Genomic DNA, 16964 nt, shown 5'->3' with positions numbered 1-16964 from the left:
GGGGGGGGTTCCCCAGCAGCCAATCGCTGAGCCAGTGGCGAAACCAGAAGTACACTTCCACTGTCACTTCCAGTTTTGTGGCTGGCACTTCCAGGGCCCATCTCAGGGGGTTCAGGTGCACCCGCATGCACCCCCTACGCATCGCCAATGGTTTCATGTTACCTTTGAATTGCCAAGTTCTACAGCAGCAAGGGACCTGCTTGGCCCACTGTGTAAATTAAAGTATCTTCAGTTTTAATCAATATTTTGCTTCCCATTGTCCCCAAAGAACACTACAAGGCACACAATAGCTGTACCACACCAGGCTCCAGCCAGACTTCTACTCCCTTAACATTTCCCCTTTCATGCAGATCAGAGCTGGCCCATGGTCCTGAGGCCACCTCTGTCTCAGTAGTAAAGACCTCCACCATGATGTGGTATTCCTTGGAGGCTGTTGCCATCCCTTTTAAGGTTCTGTTTTGCCAGCATAAAGTGACTAAGGTCTTTTTCAAGCCCACTCATTTTCTCTCAAGACTACATGTTAATAAAGGAGTGGGGCTGGGAGCAGGAGATATGGACTTAAACACAATCTTGTTGTGTTAATGAGGAATTTAGTTACACTTTCTCTAGTGTAGAGTTATTCGTGCAACTAGGCAGGAGTAATTTGGTGATCCTACAGAGTCCTCTTTATACAGGATTAATTTGCCATGTGCTTTAAATCTTTCCTAACTGCTCATCTCTATCACCTCATACTTGCATACTGACCATTCTGCATCCACGTAGGACTGTGTGCTTCATGAATGCAGTATAACATCCATTGATAGATCCAAAAAAGTCAAGAAGTTGCTATTAGACTCCTGTTAAGCCATCTACTTTTGGAGTGAAATGTAACACTTTCAAAAGCACTTTTATAGCCCAGCTATAATTTAATGAAATTTAATTCTTCTAACATTAGATATTGGAAGGTTTCATTTTTCCAAGTGTCATATATTTGAGAAGAATATGGGAGTTGGATTTGGCTGCAAAGATTGGCAATAATTAAGACTAATAAAAACACTCGCTTTTACATACACACAGCCAGTTCAACCCTAGCATGAGAGAGTGCATGTTCCAGTGAAATGAGCTAAGCCAGCTTACCCCAGGGCCAAGTCAGCTAGTTGTAGAGTGATGCCATTCAAACTTTTTCCTTCCATAGACCCACAGTGCACATTTGGCTTTCTCCAGTTTGTGACAAGCCTGCTGCAGGTACTGGAGCATTTGTTGGTTTTGGATGTATTCCAGAATCTTGGTTTTACAGGTTATTTGAAGATATTTTAATTGGCTAAAATGTGAATATCTCAGTTTTAATGAAGGAGACTTTGGGGGCCTGATTTTCCACAGCTTTACATGTTGTGTAGTTGTTTATATCTGTGAAAAGTGGGTGTAAAACACTGCATGGAAAGGAACTTTTCAGAAGCTCAAAGGCCACTGATGTATCAGGGCAGCTCCAACACACAGGGCAGTGCTGGCAGCTGTGAAGCCAGGGTCTAGCTGTGTCAATGGCGATTTTTTTGGCCCCCTCTCCGCCCTTAGGCACCCAATTCCATCTGGCTTTCCATGGGAAATCAGCCATCCATGCCTTTGAAAACCTCTTCCTACATGACAGATTCTGCATCGTGACTCCTTTCTGCTGCTCTGGCAGTGCAATGGGACCTCATAGACGATGCAGCTGGCAGCCATGGGATTCTGCTGGCACAAGCTGCTTCCCTACTTAGCACAGAAGAGCACCACACCTCATCCTCTTCCTTCATGCTAGAGTGTAAAGAGCCTATTTAGGAGGAGGGATGTAAGACTGAAAAACCAGCTGCAGATAGGCAGAAGTTTATAGGCTGCCTGACTGGAAGGTTGGGAGTCAGCATGATAAACGAGCAAGTGTAGATCCACAGAGAGGGTCACAAGCACCAGGAGCAGAGTTCAGAGAGACAAAGGGAAGGCTTTGGTGCTAGGGGAGAAGCACAGAGCCTGGGTTGACTTCTCAGGTCTGAAGAAAGACAGCTGGTTTTAGTATATTTGTCTGTGTGTTTGTTTCTTTTGTGTTCCTTCTAGAATTCAGTCTGTCCAAAAATCTGAGTGGTGCTACATGCCATTTGTTTTCACTAGGGCTTCTCTAGTCAAACAGCCCCCTTTATCTGTTTTCAAAGTTGTTTAGACCACCAAAAATGGTGGGGGAAGAGGTGTGCACATTCTGGATCAACTGAGGATAAGTTTCATATAGATCCTTTGAGTCCAAACACAGCACTGAATTCCAGAGAGAAGGTAAATATGTTCACTCCTCTAATTAAAGTTATGCGTCATTTAATTTTGCTTCCATTGCATGGATTTCTTATGAGGCCTCTGCTGTTGGACTATTTGCACTCTTCTGACCTTTCCATGATGTCTGCTGAAGGAGTATTAGGTTGGGAAAATGAACAGTGGTCAGTTAAACAATGGCCATTGGAAGATGTAAATGCATCACAAGCAGTTTTGATATTCATACTCAAGTTTTGCATCAGATTATATAATCAGAAGACTAGGCTGGAGTGAAAAACTAGTTTGAAAATAGGGTAGTCACACAAATCTCTATGTCCAGTGGGGTCTTGTTTGGTAGTCTACAGAATGCCACTGCTAAATTTGTATTTCTGGTGGATGTTCTGGGACCATCCCCTCCCATTTTCTGGCTCTATATCATAATGACCCTATCTCCAGCTAAAAAGGCCTAAGCACTGCTTCCCCTTTAAAATGTAACTGGATTTTCTAAGTGGGACTATATTAAGGCTGTGCTGATAATGGATTGTTTGGTTTCTGGGGTTGGTTGGGGGGGGGTTGGTTGGGTTCCTGCTGAAAAAAGATCCAATACCTATGTTTTGTTTGCCCCAATGAACCATTTAATTTTCAGATTATTTGACTCTTTTTTAACAATTTTGCTTTTAATTTAGGTCAAATTCAAAATGAAAATGTCATTTTAAAATCAAAAGTCAAAACTGTTTGTTTTGAAAATCCTAGTGAAACATATTCCATTTTTTCAGCTGATCAATATAGCAAATAGTTTCAGAATTTGCAAAATATTCTGTGTCCTCTTGGCTGCACTTTTCTGTGAAGTTACGAGTCACAAAAAGGAACTTCCAAACTAGTCCCAGATTCTTCCGATATCTGAGCATGCTGCTTTCATATGGCTTCTACTGACCGGACACTGTCAGGACCCTAACTCATAATAAGCTGTAAGATACCAAAAAAATTGCTTCAAATGGACACACAAATAGTTTAGGTTGGATGTATTTCTGAGAAAAAGATTGTACAAAGCCACTAAGTAGGACCAACTTAATGAGATGCAGAAAATTTGAAAAATATTTTTATAGTGTAAATGCAGTGTTGAAAAGTGGGAGACAACCATCTATCTGTGTAAGAATCCAAAGGTGAAAGGGGGATGGGGGACCAATATATGTCCTCCTCCTCCTCATTTCTGTCAATGGGTAGTTGACACTGAAGAGATGCATATTAGCAAAATGAAACAAAAACTATACCAATAGTAAGTAACTACATTTTATACTTCTGTTACTGCCATTTGTTTGAGAATCTCAAATAATTATATAATCTCAAATACTAAAAACCTGTTTTAATATCCTGGAACAGGGAAAGGATGATTGGATAATTCAAGGTTTTTCTCTTATGCTTCCTAGGAAAAGCCCAGAGCCCTGCTCCTGAAACACCTCAATCACTATAGTCCCCAGAGTCGTATAAGTGCCTTTTGGTTAACCAAGAGAAGCATATGAGCACTGGATATCCAAGGACAGAATTCACTCTGTGTACAATCTTGTTATTGTGCTCTTAAGCATATATTCTCTTTCACAATCTGACTTAATCCATTTTCTCAGTATAGTTCCTGAGAAGTCAGGTAAGGAGGGTAAAACTGAGTTCACTTGAAAACCACGCTGCTGTCAGTGCTAATGACTGCATTCATTCATTCAGCAGTGCCATTCCTCCAAACGCCATCTAGTATTACTCTGCTGAGTATTGATTCCCAAAGCCTTCAGTATTTTGATGCTATTGCTTGCTGAAAGTAACTAGTAGAATTTTTCCTTTGAGAAAAACAGTTTGCATTCTTGTGCCCTATTGCACCTGTACGTGATATGTGGCTAAGCAGCTGACATTTTTTGAAACCTTTATGACAAAGATTCATTATGTGCTGGTTTAGCTACAACATGATTGTAAGTAACTACTTCCATTTTATTAAAAGGTTACTCATAACCTGCAATCTGACCCCCACCACTTGAAATCTAATAGGTGAAGATAAGAGTGTAAAATTGAGGTCAGTATGTTTTTCAACTGGAAAAACTGCCTTTTCCCCATTCAACAGAATTAAATTAACATTATTTTTTTTAGTAGTGAATTTAGTGTTTATGCAACTGAGTACCTAATATCACAAGCTTGAGCTGCATGTTGTACAGATGAGCAATGTATGCCATTGTGGTGGCATTTGTGTTTCCTATCTGTTCCAGCCTATACGTTCTGTTGATATTCCCTTCACAAAGTAAACTGACTGTTAGGATCATCTTATGCAAAATTCCCATGGGGGTTGGAAGGAAGAGAGTTTGAGTCATATTATAGGAATTCAGTAGCGAATTATGTGGGGTCAAAAGCACCTAAGGGAAAGACATCATTTTCAAGTGTACATCATGTGTTTTAGAGTAACTTCAATAGAAGAAACATTATTTCTGTGGAATCCTGTTAGTTTTATCTTTAAATTTCATTGCACTAGCAGAGATAATGGTGGTATGCTTAATAAGTATATTCTAATAAAGTGGAGAGAGAACCAGAGATCCTTTGTTTCTGTATTGCGCCCTGAGGCCCTGGCTCCTTGCCTGCCCTGGAACAACTCTCTGCTTGTTCATTTCCCAACTCCCAGTCTAGATTTGTGGGCACACACACTCCTTTCCACAGGAAGATGTGGAGAGGAGGGAGGGAACCCATGTCCATATTTTGCTTCAGTCATGCAATTCTGCTATGGCTTTGCTCAGGTAACTCTGGAATCTGCATAAGAGTGGACAGAAGATAATAGTACTGGATAAGTTCTTGTAGCTATATTTAGATATACCAAGGATTTACTTACTGCATTTGCAGAATGCTAGATGTAGTGCAATGGGGTTTGTGTGTATTTTTGTGTGCATATATGGTACGTTTTGGGGGGAGGGGAACATAAGGGCAACTTCGGAAATACGTGGTTTTTTGCAACATATTTGATTTTTAAAACATGTACATGACTTGTATGTGTCACTGATTCTATTGTGACATTGCAGGACAAAGATTAACAGATAATCATGAAAAAATTCCATATTCTGGAAAAGACAAACTGAAAGTCCCTTGGTTTTCAGTTATTCCAGTGCTGTAATTGCCTCAATACTGAAATGTTTCAGATCATATTCCAGAATTCTTTGCAGGAAAAAAGTGTGTATTTTTTCTAAAATCATATAGTGTATATCAACTGAGTGCACAATATCCTTATCATCAACAGCAAAATGAACAGTAGCAAATGGAAATAAATGACAGCAGGAAATGGAAATCTGTATGAAAACAGGGCAGCAAAGGACCATTCCTGTTTATCTGACTAAAAATAATCAGTGAGAATATTTGTGGCAGTCAGAAGAGCAGGATTTGATTCTATGATATAAACCCTAAGCTAGGACAGCAGATGTTTTAACCATAGATTTTATCCTGATATCCATACATGTCTGGTCTATGACATGAGCTAGCAGAATCCAAGACCCAAAGTTGAGCTTGTATAACTTTTAAAAAGCATATTTTTGTTCAACTTACGAATTTTAAAATAAGTTGTGCAGTCCTTCTCCCATGGGCTGCCTCTTCAAAAGCCAGCAGCTTCCTGGAAATATTATTTGGGCAATTAATTTTCTTGGGTAGGTGCCATGTGGGAACCAACTGTCTACTCCACCCGAAAGACCCTGCTTCCCTGACCCATTTCTAATTCTTTGTACCCCTTAGTTTTCAGTTTTTCCTAGGCTGTAATTGCCAGAGCACTGAAATGTTTCAGAACTTATTCCAGAATGCTTTGTAACTCCCTTTTTAATGGCAAATAGATACATACTGAAAACATATCCAGACAATCAGAGGATCATTTTGGGATAAAGCCATTTTTCTTTTTCCACCTGCCCTCCATATTCTCCTTATTTTTGGTTGCTTATGAGACCAATGGTTATCATCAGTTTATTATTACTGTTTTTCCATAGACTTTCTCATATGTCAAGTGAATCTGATCCGGAGTTCAGGCCCATAATTACACTGGATAGTCTCCAGGAACTCATAAATAAAGTGGTGGTGGTTGCTTTGGCAGGCAGATCTCCCTCTAGTTCTGCTCTTCTGAAGGTGGACAGAGGCCCTGGCTCTTTTCTAAAATTCCACACTTGCCCTTGAGTTTTTCACACCTACTTTTAAAAGACCTTGGGCTTTCTCATTCAACCCCTGGGGTAGTTAGGCATAGGAAGAAAAAGCTATTAACTCTGCTATATTGTTCAATATATTACTGTAGAGAAGCAATGGAAAATATAGATGTTAACTTTTCTCTGTCTGTCTTAAAATCTGGCAACATCCCAGGATCCAGATATATTTCAGTCTCTGCACCCTGGCCTGTTCACTCACACTGGAAGTTTATACTCTGTGCTACAGGAGGACACATGTTTGCCATATTAAAGATAGTACTGGGCTGCAGAGTCCAGATACAGTTCTGAATTGGATTGGAACTTCCCCAAAAGATAGAAGGGTCTGATCCAGATCTGAGCACCTCAAGTCTGGGAGTGTACTGGTAGTAACCTAGGGTTTTTGTTTAAGCTGGTTCTTAACCATATTAGTGCAAATGGGCATAGTGCGTAGTTATAGAGTTGAATTGGTCTAGCCTAGACTGAACCCAACAATGCGCCAGATACTTTTTTTCTGGTTTGTTCTCTATTTTTTTCTTAGATGCTTCAATTCAAGAATATACTGAAGTGCTTTCCTAAATAGGGATGGCTTCCTGAATTGGATCTAACACTAATTTATACCTCAAAGTTGTCAGACTGACAGCCAGGGAGACTGCAGCGTTCTGTTCCGTCCCTGAACTGGAATGGATATGGGTAGCACAGCTTGCTCACACTACCTCAGCCAAAGGGCCTCACCCCAGACCACCGAGATCTATCTATAAAGGTCTTTTTAAGCAAGCGAAGGTTGTTTCATATTTTGTGCCTATTCAGCAGTTGGTCCTTCCCCAAAGGCATTAGCTGCATGTAAAATTAGCAGTTGCTACCACTGATCAAAAACTGAGTATGTTCCACCAGTGCAAATCGGAAATGTCATCCCAAATGTAAACAGGCTTCAGGTTGTCCATTAGCTCCACTCAGATGTGGATATTTATATCCTATAATAGGTCTGAGATCACTGCTCAGAGCAGTCATATGATAACGGTAGCTTGGAAGGAATGGTCCAGGAAATATGTGATAGGCAAGTTTTCGTGAGCAGTATCTTTTACTGGACCAACTGAATGGTTGGGATAGATTTAGACAAGCTTTTGGGTACCGCTGTACTCTTTAGGGAAGGACTGTAGGAAGAGTACAGTGATACCCAAAAGCTAGTTCACATTCTCAGCAGTTCCATGGAGACGCGAATCTCTGCATTGCATGACAATCAATTGGTGTCATTGTATTTTCTGCTGAGCATTTTTCAGAACAAATCAAGGTACTGAAAACAGCAAGAGGATGAGGTTTCTGTTTGTTTTTCCCAAATCTCTTTCAAAGAGGCCCATGTTTCACTAAGTATTTCCTTGTGCCTCAAAGTACAGCTTTTTTGCTTCCCTAATAATTCTAGCACCTTTGTGGCTTGCAAACATTTTGGCCAGAGGGAGTTTGTTTATACTAACTTATATGGTTTATACAGATCCAATTTATGATTCTTCAGTAATCTCAATTCATTCCTGATTCTTTGGGCATCAAAAGGTCTGACAATTTGATTGCCCTTTTGGACAATCCATCCCATACTGCTTTTTAAAACTGTTTAAGCCAATGATAAGTGAAATAGAATCACTTGTGTATTTGGGTCACCTCATGAGTTTCCGGAATGAAAATATTTTGGCTGAAGATGGCATGTGATTTATTTGCTGGTAAAGCTTTTACTAAGTCCAGAAAAATCAATTTTGTTTCCTGCTTAGACAACAGCGTTTCTGCTAAGTGAGTTGCAGTTTTTCAATTTTAAAACTTCCATTATTGGACTTTTCCAATATTTGAAAAACAAATAAGCAGAATGTTGTGTCAATCACAGAGAAAGCAAGTTTAACATTTCAATTACTGCCTTTCATTCGGGCAATTTTCTCGGGTCCATTTTATTAGAACATTCTTCAAAGGGACAAAATTTAATCTCTGTAATGCTGTCAGCATTTAGATATCCTGATCCTACCTTTCCCCCTTGAAGCCAAGTGAAAAACTGTTGCAGTTTCAAACAGAAGCCTAATTTCAGAGAAAACATTATACTGCATTCCTTCTTGCATGTAAGATAAGGAATAAAGGGTATTTTGGAGGCCACTAAGTAGCCCACAATTTTATTTTTCTCTGTTTTATATTTGCCTTCTTTTTTCCTGTTACTTTCACTTGTTCTTCCACATCTACCATGCCTACTTTATGCTTCTGGGAGATGTTGTGCTTCCCCATTAAGTGATCTGACCACACTATTGTGCAAGTGTGTACACACAACAGTATTATCCTGCAATTAAGGTATTTGTGCCTGGTACCATTGTGCCCACACGATATAGCAATTTTCTGAAATAAGCGCTTAGCATCCTGGTCAGAAATCCCACAGTGTATTTTTTGCTGCTGTGCTCTATGCATTCTGTGCAGCGTGGAACCTCTAGTGGAAGTTAGTAGAAACCTAGCATTTGTGATCCAATTAATTGTCCCCATGATTTCCTTGTTTTATCATGTCATCCATCTTTCCTTCTGAGCCAGTACCATTTTCAATGGGCTGTTCAGCAGCCTAGAGAAAGCACTGGCAGCAGCTGTGATCCTCACAATGATCAATATAAACAGGATGTTGCAAGAATGTATGTATTCATGCTGACCTCAGAACTGGGGTGAAAAGGGTACCTGAGGAGTAGGAAACTGAAATCAAGCCCATTCCTCCTTGAGCTGCTTCACTCAGTGGAGTGAAGCTTTTGGGCTCAGCCAACTAGGAGTGACCAGTGATATAGGATGGTGCTCTAGGCCTATGCTGTTCAGAAGCTCAGGATGTCAAAAGCCATTTTCCTACAAATCCATGCAGAGATGGCACCAGAGTTGCTGGAGCAGAACACCTACTTGAGGGTAACCCTCAAGATGGAAAAGCAGACTGCTGTTGTCATCTGGAAGCTCATCACCACTGCTTGCTACTGGGCAGTAGCCAACTGGTTTAATGTTGGAAAAGCAGTCAACAGAGCTGTTATAAGACATTGCCATAAAAAGATGCTGTCTAGATGCTTTCTAATTCTATTTTGGGGACTTCGAGGAGAACCACATGCCTGTTCTTTGATGTTCATGCCTGGTCTCAAGTTCTTCAACAGAAAGGGATATTTTTTTAGACTGGTACTGCAAGGATTGGTCAATTACCAGTAGCAACATGGGGTGGTTTGAGTAGGACTGCATTGCCAGGCTCTTTAGAAACTCTGAATTGTTCTTTTCCTGGTGTTTCTAGGGCCTTGTTGGACTTGAGATTACTCAGGTCATTCTGGGAAACATTCCACTTTCCCTCCACTTCCCTCTCCAACATTTACAGGACTAATCTATGCTGTGGCAGCAGTGGGTCCAGTGAGGATGGAGCTGAATGCACGCGGCATAGGCTCTACCCACTGCTATTCTCCAAACTCAGAAGTCCACCCTAGGCATACTGAAGACTGAAGATTCAAGAGGAGGCATAGTAGGACAAACCTTCACTGATGCATCTTCAGGTTTGGAGCAGGTCTGTGGATACATCTCCAGGAGCAGGTCTGCAAGCCCACGTAGTCAGGCCTTGAGTGAAGCATGCTCAGTCCTGTCCTCACTGGGACTTGCCCCTGGAATGGTGTAGACAAGTCCTTATGGGACAGTTAGATAAAAGAAAGAAGCTGTTTAACTATATGCTGAATGGTTGCAGAATAGCAGTGGAATATGTATGCAGGAGGCTGAAAAGCAGATAGAGGAACTTGAAGAGAACTGTATGACTCTTACTGTGTTTTGTTCAACCTTCATGAGACCAAGGGAGAAAACCTTGCCAACAGACACCAAGAGAAGGTGGACAGATTTGTTGAGGGTTTTCAACATGCAGAAAGGCAGCCTGCATGAAATGCTGCCACTGCTCAGGGGCATAGACCCAGGGATATATTTTGTTCCTACTTTGGGCTTGGTACTCCCTGGGAACAATGTGTATGTTTTTATAAGAAATTTTAATCATGGTCACTGTACCTGCATATGTACATGCTGTAGTGCAGACAGTTGATCAAGATAATTTGCTTGGAGATTTTAGTATATGTTATACAGGGATTTTAATATAGTCCATATTTGGATTTTATTATAACTTACAGGAAGTGTCAGTGAAGATGGATGTTAAAATGAATTGTTTAATGAACACGTAAAATGAGGTAGGTTTTTTATTAGTTTGTCCAGGAAGCTGAATTATAAATACAAACATTTAAATTCATTCTAATAAATTACTATTAAAGCATTAAATGATTAAGCATGCATGCAAAATGGAATGCAAATACAGGTCTCATTTGAAACCCAAAAAATAAATAAAAAAGCAGAGTGTAAACCAACTTGTCCTTTAAAGTCACACATTTCTGTCCATAGAGACCTGAAAACTCTTGGCTGCATCTTGGGGCATAGGTGTGGCAAAAAAGCCCGTCCCTAGCAGGTGAAGGTCTCTAGAAGGGTTGTTTGCCTCTTCAATATCCACAGCAGTGGTGTCTGTAAGGGCACAATAGTTCTTTGAAAATGTCATCACTTGAGCTATCTTTATAGGGTGTAGCAGATAGATGAGCAAGTGGAAATGTGTCTCTGCAGGTTGTCCATGAGGTAAGGCTTGATAAACATAGAGTATAAAGGAGACAGGCTAAGAGATACCGGTGCATTTTAGATGGCTTTTCTTACTTTGGACAATGTTAACCTAAGGTTAACCCAGCAGGCAAAGGAAGATATGCCCTGTTTTTTACCGGGATGGTGCCATTGCAGCAGGTACATAAGGGGAAGGAAATTACATGCTCTGTGGACAGAACTGAGATAACTACCCCACCATATAATCTCCATTCCAAATTACAGCAGTATCTTTAGTTTAAGTCTTTTTAACATCCACAGAGCAATGTAAAACACACTGCAAAATAACGAGAATTCTGCAATAATCCAAGGAATATGAATTCATTAGGTTGTCTTAAAATGTCTTACTTTTGGGAAAGATTAGAAGAGTATGACTTGGCCAGTTTATATTACAATTCCTTGTGTTGGCTAATGGCTGAGCATGCTAATTAAATCTTGACCCAGATAATTGATTCTGGTGCTGCTTTTTTTTTTCTTTCTTGTACACGCTATTATAAAAAAGTGCCTTTAGTTCTATTTTTTTAGGATAACCCCTGAGCTGTAGAGGTCACACAGATGAACAGACCAGCTGATCCAAACAGCCAGCAGTGCAACATGGGATACCAGGAGAAACTGGCGGAGGTGCAGCAGTTGTTTTAAGATGGGTGTGCATTCTTAGCTACTTTGTTGCAGGTAGACTCATCCAACATCTAAGGAAACCCTCTTCCAAAGTGGATTTAAAAATGTTAATTAAAATACTGTATTACTCGTAACAAAACACTCTGGGGACACAAGTCAATTTAAGACCCTGGGGATCTTTAAGAGGAGGCTTGATGCCTACCTAGCTGGGATCATTTGAGCCCAGTTTTTTCTCCTGCCCAGGCTGGGGGTCGGACTTGAAGATCTACGAGGTCCCTTCCGACCCGACTTCTATGATTCTATGAAGTGAAATAGACCTGCCCTCAGTGTGTGATGTGGTAGATAATGGAATGGTGAAAAGTGTAAATGACTTGCACATAACCATCTTCGGTGTATAATTAGTTTATAAGCATGCCAGATAAATTCCTTATAGAAATTGTTTTAGGAGACATACAATACCTATACATCCAGATTTTCATGGTATGGCATACTGTGCGGCTTGTAGTGGTCTTCTTTACCAAGCATATGAAGTTCTGTGTTATCTTGTGTTGCAGAGCAAAAAGAGACAGAAGCTCTGGCTCATCTTCCCAGGCCTTGTTGTCTTAGTGTGAAACCTTAAAGTTGAGGTGCTCCAGGCACTGGTGCATAGTAGAGATTGTTTATGACACAGGCAAGCTTGGATTTGTATTTCAGTACAAGACAGGTGTTTCTGGGGGCAGAGCAGGGTTCCTCACTTGAGATTTCTGTAGGAGACAATTACCAGTACAGTCGTGTAATGAAGTGGGTGACCGGGGCATAGGGGGGTGGGGGAATGTGCAAAAATAGCAGCAGCTGTGTTGCTGCTCTTTGTACTGCCCGAGGTGCTTGAGTTTCTAGTTACACCTTTGTGCCAGTGTGCAATTTGTTACCACTTCTGCTTAAGCAAACAGGACTTGTACACTTTTTGTAAATATGCAAATGAATGTAAAAAAGGCCTGGCTGCACATCATGGATTTCTGCTCCAAAAGGGCCTTAAATTTGCTGCTGGTTGGCAAATGGGCAGTGATAACAATAGAGAAGATGAAAGGCATACCCATGTGTGACAGAATAATGAATCCTGGTATTTAATTGGAAATTAGGAATGAATTCAGTCTTTCTCTAAAATGGAAATGTGTTCAGATTTAGGGGTTTTGCTTAGCCACATCTCTATATAATAGCCTTCCACGTGTCACGTTTTTCAATTTTTTTTGCGGGAGGGCGGGATTCCAGTATCTTGTATCTGGACACTCACCTTGCTGGGGTCATCTGACTCCAGCAGTCTTTCCTACCCAAGCAGAGGTGGACTGGACCTGATGATCTTGTCCCTTCCAGCCCCTAACATCTATGAATCTATGTGGGGTCACAGAACACAAGGTAATGTTACATTGATATAAGTACCTAGATAGAATAGAGCCTCCTTTCTTTATGTTTCTGTTAGAGAAGCTCTCAGCTCTACCAGCTCATCTAATGTTAAATGATTCTTTTTGTGCATTTTCTTTATGACATACATGATATGGCCAAGTTTGTGCTCTTTGTGAAATTTGTTCAGTAGCGTATATTAGGACAGTCTAAAGGATTAACCACAACCCCTGAGTTCCTGGTCCTGGCACCATTTTCCCAGTCACTCTTCTGCTATTACCTCTAGAGTCTCTTGGCTTCTCCTCAGTCTCCTAACTTCCAGTTCCTACCTCTACCACTGAAGATGGTGTGGTGTAGCCCACAGGGTCCAGGGAGGTCATGGCCAGGGTCTTCAGAGGAATCCAGGGGTCCCAAGTGGTGCAGGGGCACTGTCACAGCAGTGACATGCAGCATGTGGCTGAGAGGCTGCACAATGTGTGGCTGAGGGGGTCTGTAGTTCCTTGCCACTTAGAAGTTGGATGGCCCTGGTATATATAGAACTGACTGTTCCTAATTTTTTAAAATGACATCCCCTGGAAGATTGGGTACTTTGCTTTCCCCTTCCCATGTGGACAAATGTTTATTCATTGTACCAGTTAGTAACAGTGAGAACTGCTATGTTACCTTTCCTTCATGTCCCTAAAGATCCCTTGATTCCAGAACAAGCAAGATTCAGAATAAGGTCTGACGAGAAAGAATAGAATAAAAAGTAATGGAGAATATCTGGTAGGGAAGCAGCAGCACATTCATTGAATTGTTACCCTCAAAAGGCTGTTTCCCAAGGTGCTTCTCTCTCCCAGGAAAAGCAAACTTCTCAGTTTGTGGATTACCTGGAAAAGGTATGTAAATCAAAATCAAATAGCAGGTTTTTAAATTAAAAAGATGAAAGAAAGGTCTTCTATTGCTGTCTGTGGATTATAGAGAAAGTTCATTCCAGAATTGCTGAGAATGGAGCCATTCACATCTGTATGCAAATACCTGGAGTGGCATAAGTTAAATTAGTTGATCTCCCATCTTGTGCTCTGATAGCTTTCCTGGAAAAACAGAATTCTTTTCACCATAATGAAATTTAACCCCCCCCCCCAAAAAACCCCCAAAAACTTAGTCCTGAATAAGGAAGAGCTCTTACTATCGGAGAAAACCTGTGCGTGATGTTGCTTTTAAGACCTGGCTAGATTTATTTACACCAAATAGGTCAGGGGTGGGCTTGACTGTTAGGACACCCTCCTAGGATGAGGGAAACCCGTATTTGGATCCTTCCTCTATCTGACTGACACAGGACTAGAGCTCATGTCTCCTATATCCCATGAAGATGCCTTAATCACCAAGCTGTTGTGTATAGTGAGGTGACTCTCTTCTGTTGAAATGTTTTATAAGTAACTGAATATTAATTGAGCCAGAGACAGAAAAAAAAAAGATATGTGACTGAGTACTGTCCAGTATTTAAGATACTCATGTAAGATGTTGGTGACTCGCATTCAAATCTCTGCCCCAGCACGTAGCTATAATGCACAACCACTTCTCACCCAGGTATGAGCTACAACCCTCTCAGGATACAGTTCTCCAACTTGCCCTCTCAGTTATCTCCTTACCAGTCCCCATGACACAAACATGGCTCCCAGCCTCACAAGGATAACTACAACCTCCCCAGCTGTCTCCCATACAGATGCAGTTTCCCCATCCCTTGTTTGCCCCAAGCCAGGTAAATGGGAATTACAAAACAGCCCTCCCTTTCTTTCCCAGGTAAAGGTCCTAACCACTAGGTTAGTGGGTATTCTGGGCGGGACTTGTTGTGTGTTTGTCTGTCTCTGTCTCTTTATGAGAGTAGCTGACCTGGTGCCGACAGAATTACTGCATGAGAATCCAGAATGGAGCTAGAAGACCCATTTTTTAAAGAGATCTTCCCAAAACCACCCATCCTAGCCTTAAGACAAGCACCAAACCTCACTAACCTCATCACCAGAAGCAAAATTCCTACACACTGAATGGATCCAGACAATGCCAGGACAAGAAATGTAAAACCTGCTAACATATCTCTACTACCCCCACAATTACTGCACCCCACAACAGAACCATCACCATTCCTGTATCTTACAGCTGCACCTGCAGAAATGTAATATATCTTATCCAATGCACCAAATGCCCTGATGAAAAATATGTAGGAGAGACCAAAACCAAACAACTGCATACCAGACTGAATGCACACTGGAAATCCATCAAAGACAAAAATACCCAACTACCTGAGGGGGCACATTTCTCACAAGAAAAGCACTGTCTCTCCAGTCTCTCAGTTCAAATCCTCAAAGGGAGTTTACAAAACACCTTTCACAGACTAGCCTACAAACTTCACTTCATCAACCTGCTGGATACAAAAAAATCATGGACGAAATATAGACATTGGATTTATGACACATTATAACCTGCCTAACATCTGACTCCCCAGATACCTCTCTATTATTTACCAGCTACATTCATTTCTCCCCCCACCCTCCCCAACCTGCCTCACACCCATTGACTCCTCAATTTACATCTTCACTGGCTGCCTTTCTTGCATGCATACCAGCCTCTGGCTTCTTTACTATTCATTCCATCCAGGAAGAGCACACACCGACTGTAGATGCTTCCTCAGCCTGACAAAGGCTATTTGTACCCAAAACCTTGCCAAGAAGAATTTTTCCAACTATTTGAGTTGGTTTAATAAACAATATCCCTTTGTGAATCTAGCCTGATGGCTTTACCCTGACAGGTCTCTTTTACACTATTTCAAGGTTAGATACTAGTTGGCTATTAACATTGTATCTGAGGGCCTAGTTTTTGCATGCTGGGGCTTGCTACATCTTCACAGGCTTGTTTTCCCCAAGAATGATCCTAGGGGAGGCAAGGCCCAGCAAGGTCAATGCTTATCCACTTGGCTTGGTTGGACCTGGCATGGCTGCATGGCAGCAAGAATTTGCTCCACTGGGAAGTCATGGGATATGCCTCCCCTTGCTGGGTCTGCTGGGGAAAGCAGGCCACCCGGCACCACGGACTGGGCCATGGCCTCCATCCAGCAGGTGCTGGATAAAGGGGTTAGGGCAGGGGCCGACAATTATTTGGGGTGGACGGCTGCTTACTGAGTTTTGGCAAGCCATCGAGAGCTGCATGACAGGCAGCCCAGAGAGGTTAGGTTTTTTTTTCTAAATTTTTTAGGGGCCTCGCAGGCTGGATAGAATGGCCTGGCAGGCCGCATCTGGCTCCCGGGCTGCATTTTGCCCACCCCTGGGCTAGGGCCTGGTCTCCGGGACGGGGATATGAGGGGCTTCGTTCATGGTCACTGGCCTAGGGGGGAGGTGTGAGGAGATCATGTGGGGGCAGTGCCATCCGCGACTGGTGCCTCCTCAGTCTGGGGGCACACCCGCAGACACCGGTGACACCGTCGGCCTTGTCGGGGGGCACTTGCCCTCCATGCATCGCCTCTGCCGCGGCGCCGTAGCAAGGCGGGGGGCGAGCGGGACGACCGCCCCGGGCGCGGAAGCGAGGGCACTGCCCAGCCGGGGTCGGGTGCGGGACGGAGCCGAGAGCGGCTTGTTTGGGGGCACGGGCACAGGTCAAGGACGGCTCCCGCCGCTGCGCGCACACCCTGCATCTGCGCCCGGGGCGAGGGCGGCCTGCTGCTGGGGGCCTGGCCCCGGGTTGCCCAACCTGGCTGCTGGGTGCAGGGCGGGGGCAGGACCGGCCTGCACCGGGGCACAACGGGCTGCAACAGATTGTTTTTGTTTTTTACAACTGGCTGCAACGGACTGGGGGGGGGGCGCCCCCGGCCCTGCCCTGCCCGGGCACAGAGCCTTCAAGAAGCGGCCGCACGAGGCGCGCCGGGGCCGGGGC

The sequence above is a fragment of the Gavialis gangeticus genome, unplaced genomic scaffold (genome assembly GCF_001723915.1).
Source record: "Gavialis gangeticus isolate Ggan-Ray unplaced genomic scaffold, GavGan_comp1, whole genome shotgun sequence".
Lineage (NCBI taxonomy): Eukaryota > Metazoa > Chordata > Crocodylia > Gavialidae > Gavialis > Gavialis gangeticus.
Note: the sequence above shows the minus strand (reverse complement) of the source record.